This window comes from Myotis daubentonii, chromosome 8, assembly GCF_963259705.1.
Source record: "Myotis daubentonii chromosome 8, mMyoDau2.1, whole genome shotgun sequence".
In the NCBI taxonomy this organism is placed as follows: Eukaryota; Metazoa; Chordata; class Mammalia; order Chiroptera; family Vespertilionidae; genus Myotis; species Myotis daubentonii.
In genome coordinates, this window is record NC_081847.1 from 23,626,124 (window position 1) to 23,644,749 (window position 18,626).

Genomic DNA, 18,626 nt, shown 5'->3' on the forward strand with positions numbered 1-18,626 from the left:
AATTAAGACTTAATTGTAAGACTCAAAACCATAAAATTCCTAGAAGAAAAAATAGGCAGTAAAATCACAGACATTTCTCATAACAATATATATATATATATTTTTCTGATATAACTCCTCAGGCAAGGGAAACAAAAGAAAAAAATAAACAAATGGGACTACATTAAACTAAAAAGTTTTGCACAGCAAAGGAAACCATCAACAAAATGAAAAGACAATGTGCTACATGAGAGAAGATATTTGCCAGGGATATGTTCAAAAGAGTTAATATCCAAAATTCATAAAGCACTGGTACAACTCAACACTAAAAAACAAACAATCCAATTAAGAACTGGGCAGAGGACCTGAATAGATACTTCTCCAAGGAGTACATGACATATGAAAAGATGCTCAATGTCACTAATCATCAGAGAAATGCAAATTAAAACCACAATGAGTAGTGTGCTACATGAGAGGCAAGACTTGGGAAACACCACAAGGGTCTTTGGCCCAATGAGTGGAGTTTGATAGTAATTCTTGCTACAAGTAAAACACACACACACACACACACACACACACACACACACACACACACACAAAAACACAATGAGATACAACCTCACACCTGTCCAAATAGCAAACATCAATAAATCAATAAATCAACAAACAGCAAGCATTGGAACAGATGTGGAAGAGGAAAAGGAACCTTTTTTCACTGTTGGTGGTAATGCAGATTGGTGCAGTCATTATGGAAAAGTCACAATTAAAAATGAAACCTCATTATGACTCAATAATTTCACTTCTGGTTATATATTCCAAGAAACCCAAAACATGAATTCCAAAGGATATATGTTCATTACAACATTATTTACAGTAGCTAAGATATGAAAGCAACCCAAGTGCCCATAAATAGACCAGTGGATAAAAACAGTTATGGTACATATATACAAATAAAATCTTGTCATTTGGGACAATGTGAATGACCCTATATGGTATTATGGTAAGCGGAATAAGTTAGAGAAAGACAAATACCACATGATTTCACTTATATGTGGAATCTAAAGAACAAAACAAATGAACAAATGAAATACAAACAGACTCATAGATACAGAAAACAGACTGATGGTTGACTGAAGGGACAGAGGTTGGGTAGCTGGGTAAAAGAGGTGAAGGATTAAGAAGGACAAATTGGTAGTCACAAAATAGTCCCTAGGATGTAAAATATAGCCTAGGAAATATAGTCAATAATGTTGTAATGTCTGTGTATGATTCCAGGTGGGTACGGAAAATATTGGGGGGGAACAATTCATAAAGTATATGATTATCTAACTACTATGCTATATACCTGAAGCGAATAAAGATAATATTGTTTATAAACTGTAATTGAAATATAAAATTTTAAAAGAGGCAAAAAAATGAATAAATACAACTTATCAAGGGAAAAATAATTAGAGAATCTAGTTTATAAACACAGTTCCTATGATGAAGTACAGTGAGGTCTCACTTTGAATTGATAGAAATCTGAAGGAGAGAAAGATTTTTTTTGATAATTTGATTTTATTAAGTTAAATGAAGCTCAGTTCAATAAGACTAATGTAAATACACTATTTCTTATTCAGAATTTAAGTGGCTCAAATAAATATTCTGTTTAATAGCTAGCTCTCTCTGTATCTCTCTCAAAAATCTACAATAAAAGCGTAATATGCTAATTAGACCAGACAGTACAAAGACCTTCTGGACGTCATTTCCGATGTCCTTCCGGATAAAGCTGTGGCAGCAGGGGCTGAGGCAGAGGCGGTTAGGGGTGATCAGGCGGGCAGGCAAGCAGTTAGGGGAGATCAGGCAGGTAGGTGAGCAGTTAGAGGTGATCAGGCAGGCAGGCCAGTGGTTAGGAGCCAGCAATCCCAGATTGCAAGAGAAATGTCTGACTGCCAGCTTAGGCCAAAATTAGCAGTCGGACATCCCCCTAGGGATCCTGGGTTGTGAGAAGGTGCAGGCCAGGCTGAGGGACTCCCCTCCCCCCCTCCATGCACAAATTTTGTGCACCGAGCCTCTAGTAAAATATAAAGTTGGTAGATTTTCTAATTATTTCGAATACAAGGAGCCCATAATTAAATTAGCTACCAAAGTGCCCTTTAGCTCATAGCATTTGACTGCTATTGTGATCCTGCTGCCTGTCATAGTAATCATTGGACTTTTGATCTATCTATCAGGTCCCTCAATTAGACTGCCACCTAGGATCCTGGCTTCCCCATTGGAATAAAGGAAACCTATTTTAACAGCAGCAACTTCCACAAGCTCACTGCCTCCAAGATTATGCACTGTAGTTCTTTTTCTTATTCATGTGTTTCAAAGCTTTAGTGAAAGGAAAACTTTCTGGGCTCCCTTGAGGAGCATCATTTGGGGAAGTTCAAAAGGTCACATATGATAAATTTGCTTTAACTTCTTAAAATTTTGATTTTAGAGATAGAGGAGAGAGAGAGAGAGAGAGAGAGAGAGAGAGAGAGAGAGAGAGAGAGAGAGAGAGAGAGACATCAATCTGCTGCATCTTGCACAAGCCCTGACTGGGGAGGTGGCAGGAGAATTTAACCCAAAACCTGAGTATGTGCCCTGACCTGGAATTGAACCCACCACCTTTTGGTGTGTGTTCCAAACAACTGAGACACACCACAAGGGCCACTTTAACTTTTGAGTCCAGATTTCTGTCAACTATCCTGCGGGCACTGGTGGAAGCTAAATAAGCACAGTGAACTAGCATGTCCAGAACATGGATGCTGATCAAAGCAGGCAGGCCACAAATTGTTTCTATTGCTCTTTAATCTCACATCATTAAAATACATTCTTACATCGATTTGCCAGATTTTTGTTGCTAGAAATTAGCATAATGTTACACCTTTTTCATTAGGTAGCCATCCCTTTCGATATTTGGCTTCATAAATGGCCCCTGAGATAATGCTAGAATCTGACTCTTCCTGAAATCTAGAGACTATGAGAGAAGGAAGGGTGAGGTGTTAGGAGAATTCATTTCTCCTTGCAAGGAACCTTCCTCAGTGGAGGGTTGCAATCTGTTTAAATAGCTTTCTCAGACAGAAGCGAATGGTTCTTTCTGTCAGCAAGGGAGGCTGAACTGGGAATGAAGATTTGGTAACTTTTGGTAACTTGAAAATAACCTAGTTTCCTAAATTTTGCCACTCCATTTCTAATCTTCCCTGGTCAGTGCTCTAAAAGACCGATGCGACCACAAAGTTAGTGGGCATTGTCATAGAACCACAAAGACCAAACCTTTTGTTTAGTTTTAAGACCTGGGACTGCAAGAGATAGGAGATGAAAATAAATCATAGAAAGTGATAGTGATTCTATCAGTGAAAGAAAGCCCTGGTTTTCAGCTTACATCTTTAGGTGAAAATTAAGAATTGATCCTGTTGATCTTTTTTTCTCAAGGCCAATACCATTAGATACAACACTTTACCCATTGGTCTTTGAACATATTGATACTATTTTAGGAAAGTAGACAGCTGATTTCTCAAAGCTGTGCATTCATACCTGGTAACCATGTATGAGCATTAAATTAATTTTTTCATGCTCTGTCAGAGCCTGTTCCTTAATGTTAACTGAGAGGCCCAAAGAGCCCTAGCGAAGCCAAATAACAATCTGTTTAAAATTTCTTAGAGGGTCTGTTGACCACCTATTTCTGCTACCTGCCTACTTTTGCTGCTAATTTCCATATCAATAAGTGTTCTTAGTTGCAAGCTATGCTAAAATCTGGATTAGTAAGGTAGAAAATACATTTTAAAGAGAATGTTGAATAGCTTGTGAAACACTGGAGACTCACACTTAAAGCAATGAAGGTGAGGATGATACCCAAACCACAGAGCTAGGGAACACATAGCTACTGCCATGTCCTGGACATGGATATGTGCTCTACTGCAATTAGTGCAGCTACTGTTGCTAACCCCGGGAACTTGTCTTTCTTGCATCCACTTCCGTGGCTCTCACTGTTGTCAGTGCTGATTTAGAAATGGCTACAGATGCTATGGGTTTCTATGGAGAACTCTTTGTGTTCCTTATTTTTAGCTGTATAGTCAAAGAGATACTGGGGGTGGGGCTGGGATTGACTGGCATAGCCTCACAATAAATAAGTCCCAGCTTCAAGGGGGAAAGGGAAAATAAACATCTGACATGGTGACTTCTCAGGGTAGGAGGCGGCTCAGAATCAACATGAAAAGAATCATGTCATCACAGAGGTGGCAAAGGTCAGTTTTCCTCTCCTACTGCCCAGCCTCTAATTCAATATGTCTAGCTCCTATTTCCACACTTCCTGAAGCACTTGTTCTTTGGCTTCTCAGTCTTGGAAGGTCCAATATAGCAGTAATCATATACTTTATAATATATTAGGTGGTATCAGTAGAGGAAAGAGCCAGGCCTAGCCCTCAGTGCTTTATTTCATTATCTTATTTGATCAAAATTTATAACTAAAAAAGGAGGTAGTGTTTGCTTTATTTTATGAATAAATAATTTGAAAATTGGAGAGATTAAGTGACCTGTCCAAGGTAATGTGATTAAGGGTGAATATAGAGGCTTGAATGAAAATGCTCTAATTCTTCTCTCTTCCCTACATTCAACACTTTTCCATGTGACTTTGCAGGCACCCCTCACCGCCCCCCCGCGACCCCCAAGGAGAGATGACTTTCCTGACCCTTGGATTTTGGCTTGGCTATGTGACCAAAGAAATGTTGGTATTCAAACAAAGGTGTGATTAACTCCGTATTTTATTCTGTGGTCCATGTTGCAGATAATGGGAAAAAAATGAAATAAAAGAGAATGGAGCCCTAACTGGTTTGGCTCAGTGAATAGAGCATCGGCCTGCACACTGAAGGGTCCCAGGTTTGATTCTGGTCGAGGGCATGTACCTTGGTTTCAGGAACATCGCCAGTAGGGGGCGTGCAGTAGGCAGCTGATCAGTTTCTCTCTCATCGATGTTTCTAACTCTCTATCCCTCTCCCTTCCTCTCTGTTAAAAAATTAATAAAATATTTTTTTAAATAAAGAATGGAGAACAACAGAATTTGAACTTTAATAAAGTGGTTGGCATAGGTTTTGTTGTTGTTGTTAATAGGGGAGTTCAAAGAATGAAAGATGAGAAAGGGTGAGAATGACTTGGGTAAGCTTTATTGATGAGGCAGAATAAGAATGGGCCTTGAAGAATTAGGTAATCCTTATTACCATTAATCATGGAATTAAAATCCCAATGGCAAAGAGAAATTGTACCTAGAAGTGTAGTGAAAATCTCCATTTCCCCCACTCCCACCCCCAGCAAGAGGAAAAAAAATGCCTTTCTCCTTCTTTGTCCTATAACTTTTATTTAGAATGCATTTTTGCCATATAATTGCGGAGAATAAAATAAAGTTGAGTGCTATAATAAGAAGTCTTCCATCCTAACTATGTATGTGTGTGTGTGTGTGTGTGCGCGCGCTATCACACTGATCTAAATATTTAGATAGAGTGCTTGTCAAAGCACTTAGGTGGGAAGTGATAAGTTCCATTATCACTTGGGAGTAAAACAAAGTAGGTGTAAGAATATGATGTAAAAATTAGTTGTTTAGCTTCATTGCATTTGTATTTGGCTGTTCTCCCTTTAGCCACTGAGGAAGAAAGAAGTCATTTACCATGTGTCTATCCCTGCAAAAGTACAAAGACATATTGGAAATGATGTGATGTGGAGCTATTTTCAAATTGCTCTTCTTACTTCCTGAGGCACAACTGTCTCAGCTGTCTTTAAAACGTTTTAGAAGTATTATCCAACTCATACAGATGCGAAACTATTCAAGTCTATTAAGAATTTAGTACTAATTAGGCTAGAATATAAGGTTTCTGAGGACACTACCAGCATTTGTTCAAATATGTGTTATCCAGATTCTAAATATGGATCTTTTTGGGAGAACTCAGTTCAGAACTGGGATCTGTATTGGGTGTGCCCATTCCCCTGTATGCCCTTCCTTCTTGCTTTCTCCAGCAAATAAATCATCTGCAGCCTTGTCTTTATAGCCTTCAAAACGACTCTCATATTATTTTATTATTTCACACCCAACTTTAGCTGCTTCAGAACTGGCTTCCTTCCCAAGAGAGCATTTCATTGTACCAAATCAAATTCATTAGAGAAAACAAGCTCATGATTAGCCAACAAGCTAATTTCTTGATTATTCACCACGAGGCATAGGAAAAGTGGGCCAAACAGGCACTGTCATCTGAATCGTCTAATTTCTGGCAGAAGGATTCACAGCAACCATTCTTTAAAGTGCCTTGACATGTGATGGAATCGGAGAAAACACCTAACATCTATGGATCTCAGATTCCTCTTCTGAAAACGGGTGCTAAACCTACCATTCGGTGATTTTACAACATACCACACATATGGTGACACTGTGGGTTAAATCCTACCCTTCACATATATGTCAGCTTTCTACCTGTAATATAGCCTTTTGTCCTTCTTCCCAACTCAAGGTGCCTAAAATATACTTGTTTAGTTTGGCTTTTTCCACACAAAGTGTCTTTTTTTTTTTTTTTTGCAATCTGAATATTTTTCTGCAGATGGTAAAATCTTAAACCATTATTTTGCTAAGACTTTGTTTTTCCTTCAACCTAGCCATGGATATAATTTTTTTCTTGCTTTATCTATGTCTTAATAATAATGAGAATGCAGCATTTATGATTCATTTTAACCTTTGTGGGTGGGAGTGTTGTATCTAATAATCCTTTGGAAGAAATTTGTACTAGATAGCAACCTTCACAGTTATTTATCATTTATTTTTCTGCCATAATAGACTTATTTAATATACTCCAGCTATTTTACGTTTAGTTAAGCTCAGCTGTTTAGGGGAAATTGAAACTATTTGCCAATTGATACACCCCAGATCCACAGGGATTCGGGTCACGCTGGCAGGCCATTATTTCAGCAGGAGTTAGTGTCCTATTACATGGGCAATCCAGTTGCACTAGGAATGGGAGGAAATATAATTTCTGAAGCCGGTCTCTTTCATGCTATGGCTAGGTGTTTGGAGAAAAACAGGACTAAAGACCATCTCTCATACTAAGCTGCATGGTGCTAGAACACCGCCTGTCAGCACCAATCATTCACAAGGTCCAAATTCTTGGCCAAGAGAGAAATGTACTAAGAGATGAATGTCAGCTCTCTTTTGGCCCCATTAACTGGCATTCAAACACTTCTGAGTTTTTGTCAGGGCCTTTATGGGTTCTTTCCAGAGTTCTTTATAAAACATCTTAAAATAGCCCTTCCCAAAGGGGGAAAAGAAAAGGGAATAAAAATTACAGTTGCATTACAAGATTCTGATATTTTTCCAGTGTTGGGGGATTCCACTAACTGAGGAAAGAGTTAATAAATATGATTCAGACTAAAAATTACCAGTGGTTGACTTAACAAGAATCTCCATCTGTACCTTTTTCCATCTTGAGCTTAGAGAAGCAGGGTGCATATCAATGATTGGTGGACACGTGATTATCACCCCTATTACATGCAATTGCTTCCTGAGATTGCCAGGAACCAGCAGTACCAGCCCAGGTGAATGCCTACTAGACTTTGGAATTTGGCTATGAATTACGCACAGGGAAATGTAGGAACTGCCAGTGGCAATCTATCCACTCCCATGTGGAAAGTAGAGATTAGCAAAAGGGATCTTAACATCATTAGTGCATGTTGGATCTCTCTTCATTCAAGGAAGAGTCAACTTTTTCTCCTAGGAGTGTGGTGACCAAAATTTATTCATACAATGAACGTCTTCTCATGCAAAGCCAATTTAAAAGTTAAGGATGTATTTCTATGTTATGAAGAAAATAAGGGAAACCCTTATGGCCAAGACAATAAAAGTAGAAATCCCAAGGGATAAGTGAAGAGTGGCACTCAGGAGTGCTCTGAAGCTTTAACCTGACCCCCCACTTTCCTCAAGTTTTCATTTTAATGTCAACATGGGAATGAGGATATACCTAAAAGCCACCCCCACCAGAATAAGGCCAGAATTCCAAAGACCTCTGCCATCATTTGAAGACTGAATTATTATTATTATTAAAATCTTCCCATATAAAGTAGTGGCAATTTGCCTGTTTTAAACTTGTTGCTAAGTAAACAACAACAAAAAAATAATGATAAAATTAAAATTTGAGAAAGCCTAACTGTATGCTATTCCTCACTAGCTTTGTGGGCCAAACTCATACTCTCTATGTTGTCTGAAAAATATCAAGCTCAGAATTTACTTTAATAGGATACAGGGTGGTAATTCTCCTTGGAGCCAGGCAGGAATAAAACCAGGCCTCAAACAACTGTCACAGAAACAAATCCAAAGCCATTGATTTATAGTGAAGCAAACTCAACCACTCTCAGGCAATGGGGCACTATGCTTGAGAACCAGTTTCAAAAATACACACCCAAGCACACAATAATTACCTAAAAATGTAATTATTAGAAGTACCTAGATATTATGGAATATATATATATATACACACACACACACACACACACACACACACACACACACACACACACATATGCCAGTATGTATACATGTAATTTATGAAAAATAGAAGAATGAAAAATATGAGAAGCAAAAGAATATATAAATAGCCAAAGAGTTTGAGTAATATAACCTAATCAAATTTATACCATTGTAAAGAAAGACATTATGCTTGAAAGCTAAAGGTTAAGCAGCCTATTAAACAAGAGATTTTTAAACTTCCATATTTCATGGTGACCTTAGTAGCTCAGTGATTTATCCAAGGTTCTTTTTTTTTGTTTTTAAATATATTTTATTGATTTTTTACAGAGAGGAAGGGAGAGAGATAGAGAGTTAGAAACATCGATGAGAGAGAAACATCGATCAGCTGCCTCCTGCACATCTCCCACTGGGGATGAGCCCGCAGCCCGGGTACATGCCCTTGACCGGAATCGAACCTAGGACCCCTCAGTCCGCAGGCGGACGCTCTATCCACTGAGCCAAACCGGTTTCGGCTATCCAAGGTTCTTCTAGGCCCAAAGACTTACCCTACAATTCCATTGATGAAGCAGTTAGGTTAGGTTCAAACACTTAATAAGTATTTGTCATATAAACTTAGGAGCCACTTGAAAATTAATAAGAATAAGTTAAATAAAAAAATAACAATTTTATTTCATTCTTAAAAAGCCATTTGTAACAAACAAAATATGTGCACCTGATGGGCAACGCATAACTTTTCAAACTGTTGACTCAGATTGGTTATGACCAGCCGCATTTCCTATTTCACATTGAGTGTGTGTGCTATTTGCTTTTGATCACAGTAGCCACAAAAGACATGACCTCATCAAAAAAAAATATTGAAAGTGAGCTATCTCAAGGAAGCAGCACAATGTGTTACTACCACACAGTGTTGAGTTTTGCTGTGTGCCCCTCAAATATTTAAAATATTCTGTGGCCCTGTGAATTCAATGAGGTAAGTCAGTATCACAGTGTTCCTCAATTGGAAACCATAAATTTAGATACTGCTGAATAGGGATTATTGAATTAGAATGTAGCTCTGAAATTTTTTTTTTCCATAATACAGCAGAGATTCAGAGAAGTTAAGCAGTAAGCCAACATAGAGGAGATGGTGAGAATATAATTTTTTAAAAAGAGGAGAGAATATAGTGGAAGATTATATGTAGGATACATCGGACAATTTTCCAGATTAATAGAAGCCCAGTAGTCTTAAATTTAAGACACAGTGAATCCCAAGTAAAATGAGTAATTAAAAACAAAACACATTTTCACCTGGATCTGTAACACTAAAATCGCAGGGGGGGGAAAGAGAAAAATAATAAAAGCAACTTCAGAAAAAAGATAAGTAATAGATATTAGGTGGCAGCTAATTGTTCAAAATTAACAGCGGAAGCCAGATAGAGTGAATTATAGTATTTTTAAGACACCATTGTGAGAGAAAAAGAACTATGAATTCTGTAAATGGTAAAATTACCTTTTTAAGAATAATGGCAAAATAAAGACATTTAAAAAGCCAAAAAAATATGAACATATTACTAAAAGACCTGAACTAAAGAATTTTTAAAAGATTACCTTTAGGAAAAAAGAACATGCAAGGGGTGATGAGCCAATAAATAGTTCCAGATGTGATAACTATAAGCAAATATTATATGTCAAAAACACTAATGACTATACCTAAATCTATAAAAACACAAAATAAGTCATTCAATATTTTGGTTCTAACTATAGCCTATAAGTAGAAATGATGGCTGATTCAAATTAAAACATTCCAAGGTCTTTATGTTTTTGAGAAGTGGGTAAAAATATTGATTAATTTTAGAAATTCTTAAGATAACTGTGATAAAATACCTAGGGTCCCTACTAAAAGAATATAAATACGTAGTTTACCTTCCAACCCAGTGAAGAGTGAAAGGGCGAGTCGTCGCGGGGCCTACGTGGGCCGGCCGCAGGGCCCCATGAGGCACAGCCTGACCACTCTGCTGGCGGCCTCGGGCACCGACTCCCCAGCCCACGGCAGGAGCCCGGCGCAGGCCGCCACCCGCCCGCAGCCCCTTGACCGGACCGGCGGCGGTGGGGCGGGGCAGGTGCCCTCGCCTGAGGAGATGGAGGAGGAGGCGATCACCAGCGCCCCCGGGAACGAGACGGAGGATGTGGACTTCCTGTCTGGGCTGGAACTGTTCCATCTGCTGGACCCCTGGCAACCGGACTGGCCCTGGAGCCCGGGCTCAGCTCGCCCTGGGGTGGGGGGGGCTAGGACTGCGCCCTCCATCTTGCCCTGGGCCCTCCATTTTTGGGGCGGCCGCCATGTGCTCAGGAGAGTGCCTTCTTCCCGGAAGCCCAGGCCCCTGCTGGCCACGCCCAGGATTTCTTTAAACTAACCAATGACAATCAAGGGACGTGGGCGCCATAGAGATGACCACATCCTGTGTAACAAGACCCGACTTGCGCCTGGCCAATCGGCAGAGCCCACAGTCCCCTCCCCTGCCCTTACTATAAAACCCACAATCCCATCAGGCCTCGCTCTCTCGTGGCCACTGGGCTACCGTTGCATTGGTGAGTGTGGTTGGGGAGCCGAACTAGTTCGAAATGAGGGACTCTTTGCTTTTGCATCGGACTCGCTGGCTCCCTGTGGGTTCTTGGGAATCTTGAAATCTGGGCACAACAAAGAGAAAAAAATGAAATGAATAAACAACTCCCCCACCCAAATTCTACTCATTGACAAATTAAAAGATAATTTTTAAAAGCCCTGATGATCATTTCAACAGACGCAGGAAATGTTTCTGCTAAATTTTCATATCCATTCATGATTTAAAAAAAAAAAAAATCATTGCAAATGAGCTCCAGAAAAGAACTCCTTAATCTGTTAGGTTTACCCACAAAATACCTATCACACACATTAGTTAATATTGAAAATTTACAGCATTTCCTTTTACAACAGAAGGGAGATGGACTAAATCATTACTTGTTTTTTATATTATTCTGGAGATCCAAGTTTGTTCTCTAAAATAAGTAAAATATATTACAATTGTATGTAGATTAGATAAGGAAGAAACAGCAATCATTACTCATAGTTGATATGTGAATTTACAAAATGCAAATGATATAGTTGACTTATTAAAATTAATGTCAGTTTAGCAAATTCTCTGACTACAAAATCAATATGCATCATTACACAAAAGACAATTGCATTTCTATTCACCAGAAACAAACTGTTGGTTATACTTTGTAAAAGATATAATAAACAATTAGTAGAAGAAAATATAAAGTACCTGATAATAAATCTAACAAAGTATGTATTAGGCCTTGATGGTGGTGAACTATAAATCTTTATTAAGAAATATTTAAGAAGAATTAATAAACCAAATTTGTACCATGTTCCTGGATATAAAACTTCAAAAATCACAAAAATTTAATTATTTTCCCAAACAATCCATATCAAGGGGCCAGCAAACTTTATAGCAAATATTTTAGGCTTTGCAATTGCTATCAAACCTAGTCCACTCTTGTTTTTGTAGCTTAAAATTAGCCACTGGCAATAGTTAAGGAATTGATTTGGCTGTGGTCCCAATGAAACTTTATTTACAGAGACAAAGAGACAAAAGGCCAACTTTGGCCTATGGTTTGTTGTCTGTCAACTCCTGTTCTACATAATCTATCTTTAGTACAATTCTAATGAAAATCCTCAAAATTTTTCTGTTTCTTAACTTGGATAGTGGGCAGACATGCATGCATCTTATTATTCTTACACATGGCATAAATGTTTATTTGTATGCTTATAATCATAACAAATTATGATACATGTTCCACAAATAATTAAATCTTAACAACAAAAAATAATGCCAATGGCAAAATAAAAGTAGCAAAAAGCAAGCAAGCATTTCTATCCATTTCCAATTTAAAATATTCTCAGGTTCAGGGCATTTGATCCTTTCTCCTGCAATGTTACTTTAAAATTCCTGTCCTTAGAGGAGCAAAAGATGGAAAACTTTTGACTTCCCTGGAATCTTAGAGGGCAAACAACCTATTGCCAGCATCTGAAAGAATGACCACTAATTTTAGACTGATGCACCAATATTGAGGGAAAACTATCAGTGGAGTCCTGTGCTTTGTATCATACATTAGAATGGTTCCTCTTCTTAGTGAAGATGTTTCATACCTGTGGCACTCTTACTACACATTAGATTCCCATGATAAACTTTAAAAACTAGGTCCTAATGCATGAAGGACAGCCTTACTATAGAAAAATAGGATCAGAATATTTAAAGGTTTTTGTCTCTTTAAAGTGGAGCAAGAAATCACAGCACTTGCAAAACTCATATAAGCCCAACAGACACAAACATATACCTAATTTTATTTTGCAATTTTTTAGTCTTCTCACACATCTCTAAATCAAATGTTAAAAATAATTTCTCTTTTAGTCTTTCTGAAGCAATCAACTTTGCTCTTATCGATACAATGGTTTTCTCTTTTTTCATTCATATTTCACTATTTCACATAACAGTTGTATTACATATAGCAACAAGTATGGTAACTATCATAGTAAAAGTATGGCTGGCGATACCAGGTTTGAGAACTAATACAACCAAAGAATACAATTCTTGGGAAGAATTGGAGAGAAGCATGAGAAATCCTGGCGGGTAGCTACTAATTATGAAAGCGTGGCATCCTGTAGGCAGCAGATTTTAGCAGAAGGAACAGAGAGTTTTCACCAAGCAGAACAGGGAGATCATTTAAGAGAGAGGAAAAAAAGACAAAATATTAGAGTGAAAGTGGTGTTTTTTACACCATTGTTGAGCTGAGGTGAGAAAGAATTTTGCACCCTCCACATCTATTCAGATACAGGGGGAAGAGGCAGATGAGGGGGTACAGCCACTCAGGGCTACAGAACTCTGCCACCCATTACTCTGCTAGTCCTGAGGCATTTTGCTAGGATCTGAGCAAAGCAACCTGTCCTGGGTGCCGTGGATTTGAGAACAGGAAATGACCAGCCCCAAGGAGAGAGGTGGAGTTTCACATATTGTCTGTATATCTCCTCTTTTGAGGATGAAAACATGGGGGGAAAACTGCACATAGTCTATGAAACAAGGGAAGGGAATATCTTCCTGAAAAAACAAAACAAACAAACAAAAAACCCCACACAAAACCTTAATCGTGATGTTTGCTAGGTTCATTTAAACCAATGGATTCTCAAAAGGGAGCTTTACTGACCACACAGCTTACGGGGCATCACTCATGTTTTTTCCAGTATTTGGGGGTTTTGTTTGTTTGTTTGTTTTCTCTTTCTGGTTGGAGTCTGTTTTGGTTTGCTTTCTCTCCAGGCAGACCCAGGGAGAATTCCAGTGTACATAATTTAGTGGGGTGGTGATCTCGGGGAAACACTGACCCAGGGGTGGAGAAGCAGAACTGAGAGAGGAAGGCAGCTAATAAAAAGTGGGCTTGCAAAGCCTTTACCACTGCAGGAACCTTAATATCATCCATCCTTCTGGGGAGCTCTGCCTGGGAGACAGTGAAGTGTCCATGAACTGGGTTTCTTTCCCAAGGGTGAGGAAGCTGGGTTATTTATCCACCAAATCCTCATCCATCATTGGTGAGGGACTACTTCTGGGGTCATTCATTCTTAAGGGCATACAAGGCTGGCCCAGCATTTGGGTCAAGTGTGCTCCTGCAGTCAGGCAGGCAAAAAGTCACAGGTGTTCATTGCAAGCTGCCTTTGGTGTGTAGGAGTGAGGACCAAGATGGTATGGAGAGTCCTGACGTCTTGGTCACAGACAGCATCTTTTGTCATGTATTGCATTTTCTTACTTAGAGATTGGACTCTGAAGATATTCTGTGCGCCCCTGCCTTGTGGTGCTTTTGCGGTTGAGATTTGCTTAATGGGCAATGGGATCTGTCACTACACTCTGCTCTCTAAAGGCGTGCAGTAGTGGTGCCTATCTTTCATTGAAGTGTGAGTGCTGGCTCAGGGAGGATTTATGGATAATGTTATACTAGACTAAATGTTGGAGGCACCCAAGTGTGCCGTGTGGCTGTTAAGGATCTGTTTTCAGGTGCATATCTTACAAGATGTTGGGTGACTCAAAGGTATACAGTAGGCACTTCTTTTCCAGGGGGATACATTCCAAGACCCTTAGTGGGTACCTGAAACCTCAGATAATACCAGACCCTATTTATACTATAAGAAAGTTTAATTTATAAATTAGGCAATTTCAAAAAATTTTGTTCTTACCATAGATGTCAGCAACCTCAGTATACAACATATTTTCTTTCCTTATTAGAAAAGGAAGAACTGTATGGCTTCTGTTTGCCATATCCTAATTGCCACATGACTACTCTTGCACTTTGGGGTTATAAAGTAAGTTACTTGAACACAAGCACTATGATACCATGACAGTCGATCTGATAACCAAGACAGCTGCTAGGTGACTAAGGGACAGGTAGAACCTACAGTGTGGAGACCGTGGCAAAGGCATGATTCTCATCCCGGAGAACAGCAGGACAGCAGGAGACTTCATCATGCTACTCAGAATGGCATGCAATTTAAAACTTAATTAATTGCTTATTTCTGGCATTTTTTATGTAATATTTCCTGACTGAGGTTTGCTAAAGATAATTTAGCCTGTGGAAAGCAAAACCATAGTCAAGGGGGGAGCACTGTCCGCATTCAGTACAAAATTCCCCCAAATAAACATGAAAGCTTTTCTCATTTACTTTTTCTGATTATGTCTCTACCTGTTGCTATGGGATACGGAATATGTTGGAGATGGGTAAGGGCTTGTGGCTGAATTAGAATATTGGGTGTATTTTACATTTCTTATTTTCAGGATGTCAGTAGACATCACAATTGTAAATTATTTCCCAAATAACTTCAATGCAGACTAAATGTAAAGACCTAGTAATATGGAAAATAAACTTGAAATTCTTTTTAAGGTAGAGGAAAAATAGATTGCAATGTAAAGACAAAAAGTGACAGAATTTATGATAATAAGCCTAACAATTGAAAGTGTCACTGAGGATAAAACAATTCCAATTAAAATACAACTAAATGTTTTTAAAAACTATACACACATTTTGAATAATTATAAAGGCAATGTTTATTAAAATATTTTTCATTTTCAAAATTGAGCTCTCAGCTGTTAAAGAGTATATATGTTTTTGGGGAGACAACCAATATATTAAAAAATCTTCCCTGACCACAAAACAAACTTGCTTTAAAATATTGAAATCTGTTGAGATATTTTAGGTCAGTGTTGGTAAACACAGAAAAATTAACTAAATGCTATGAAAAATATTTTTGCTGACATCCAGACAGAAATAACAAATACCAGGCTAGATGGAGATTCTTTTGTGCAACACCTAATGACAAAAAAAGAATGCAATCGCATCTATCAAGTTTTGTGGGGGAAATTTTGTTATCCAATTTATATTTGACAGCTACTCTATTTAATACATATAAGACACACAAAAAGATGTTCTTTCCTTAGCTGGTTTGGCTCAGTGGATAGAGCATCAATCAGCCTGTGGACTGAAGGGTCCCAGGTTCGATTCCAGTCAAGGGCATGTACCTTGGTTGCGGGCACATCCCCAGTAGGGGGTGTGCAAGAGGCAGCTGATCAATGACTGGGTTGTGGGTTCGATACCCAGTAGGGGGCATGAAGGAGGCAGCCAATCAATGATCCTCTCTCATCATTGATGTTTCTATCTCTCTTCCATCTCTCTTCCTCTCTGAAATCAATAAAAATATATTTTTTAAAAAATGTTCTTACTTTTTCAAAGGTTCAGATAACATAACACCTATGTACCCTTCTTGAAAAAAAATGACTTGACCATGGCTCCAAATAGCTGGGAGAGAAATAAGGATAAACCACTCACAAATGGGGAAGTCATGGTATACATTTACAGGTGATGAGCATGAGATTCAGTTAAAATGACATTGCCTATAAAGTTGTAAAAAAAATGTGGACACATAATTTAATATCAATTTTGAATTTGTCTTAGCTGGCATGAGTGTATATGTCATAAAAATAAACACATGAATTTGAGAGAAAAGCAAGCAGACAATTGTAAAAGTGTGAAATTCCTTTTCCTGAATAAAAATAAATCAGAGTTTATTATTTTGGTATTAACTTTCATGCACAAAGAATTTAAATTGAGAAGCATTTTTGAAAATTTGAAATGTAACCAGGATATCATATACTAGCAGATGTATATTTGAAAGAAAAGTAAAAGAGAAAATCAAACAAAACATTGCCATATAGCAAACAAGAGAATACAAATGAACATAATGAAGCATAAAAATAAGTACAAAAAAACTTTCAAATATAATACACATATCAATTCTGACAATAAACACAAATGACCAAGCTCCTATACTAAAATGAAGACATTTAGAGGTAGACCATAAAGCAAAAACCCAACTTTTTCCTCCCTACAACTAATAAAAAGAAAATGATTCAAAAAAAGTTTTTAAAAGAAGGTCATGTGCAAAGTTAATGAGGAAAATAGAATCTAAGTTAAGGTAGGGATGACAGTGTTAGTATTAGACAAAGTCAAATTCAAGACAGAAAGCATAAAAACAGCTCAAGAAGAGTTGTTATATATAAGTTATAATTCCCATGAGGCTATATTTGCTGGAAAAGAAGACATCAAAGTAGATATAGCCTCAACTGAGGAAGCAGAGGTACACAGAGAAACAATAGATTTGGGAGGATTTATTATACTTCTCTAACTTTTGACAGTTTCTGACACTAAAATACGTAAGGATATAGATGACTTGAGTAAAAATAAATGAAATTACATTTTCTCCAAATATCTATGAATTATTTATAAAAAGTTATGCACTAGTTTCAAAGAAAATTAATGCCAAAATGTAAACAAGTTGTGTGGGCTCCTTTTATGAGCCCCAACACCAGCCTGAGTACTAAGGCACTTGTCTCTTAAGTGGGAACAACTCAAGATTTACCAATTCCTGCCGGACACGTGACTTCGGCCTTCTGAGACACCTCCCATAACTACATGTGAGATTCCTCAGGTCTTTTATACTATGTTCTCATATTCAGTCCTTTTATTTGTTGGGTGTGATGGAGACACCTCCCCACTAAGTCTGTTGTCTTAGATGAACAAAAATTATGAAAGAAGGTGGTTTATCATTATGTCCATCTGATATGATTATCTAACAAACCTAAGAGAATCAACTGAAAAACAACTACCAAACAATAAAGAATGTAGTTAGATATCATAATATAAAATAAATGTAGGGAATATAATTTGTTTATAAATACAAGTAACAATCAGTAAGAATATATAATAAAAGACTCCATTTATAGCACACCAGGATAAACTTAATAAGAAATGTGCAAACTGTAGAAGGGAAACATTAAAGTAAGACTAAAAATAGGTGGATTTGAGCATATTGGAAGACATAGCATCTCTTGGACAAAAATATTCTGCATCCTATAAGGGTCAATTCCCCCTGAGCTAATTTATAAACTTAGCATGACATGATAAAAGTGCTAACAGATTTTCTTTTTCTGGCACTAGTTAACTCTATTCCAAATTTATACAGAAAAATAAACTGCCAAAAATAGTTAGGATATCTCTAAACCTGAAAAGTAATAAAAGGGACTGAGCCCTACTCAAGATAAAGATACCATAAAGCTTCAATAATTAAAACAGTAATGTATTGGTACATGAATAGTCATGCAAATAAAAATAATATAATTCATAAATTATTTCATATACGTGTGGCATTTAGTATCTGGTTAAGGTGGTAGCTCAAATTAATGGGTCAAGGATTTCTTTTAAAATTAATTAATATTAATATAGTTGAATAGCTCTTGGGAAAAGGATGGTATTGGGTATTTTAGGTAGTACATTAAAATAAACTTCAAGTAAAGAAAATTTTTTAAAATAATTAAAAGAATAACATGGGTAAATTTCTTTATACATTTAAAGTAGGGAAGACCTCGACTCAAAACAGAAGGCATAAATAATTAATAATGGTAAGATATTTTGAAAGTTCTAAACTCTTACATGAAAAACAAATAGGAATATCAACAGAATAATGTGTCTTTAAAAATAACTCACAGAGCCCAGCTGTGGTGGCTCAATGGTTGAGTGTCAACCGATGAAC

General features: G+C 37.5%; 1 non-coding gene across 1 annotated transcript; it reads left to right on the forward strand.

The window, feature by feature from the left end:
• The first annotated feature begins 413 nt into the window (after nucleotides 1-413).
• On the forward strand, nucleotides 414-527 carry LOC132240351 (small nucleolar RNA SNORA62/SNORA6 family). Its single transcript, XR_009454274.1, has one exon. It is a non-coding gene; the product is annotated as a small nucleolar RNA SNORA62/SNORA6 family (small nucleolar RNA).
• Nucleotides 528-18,626: the final 18,099 nt, after the last annotated feature.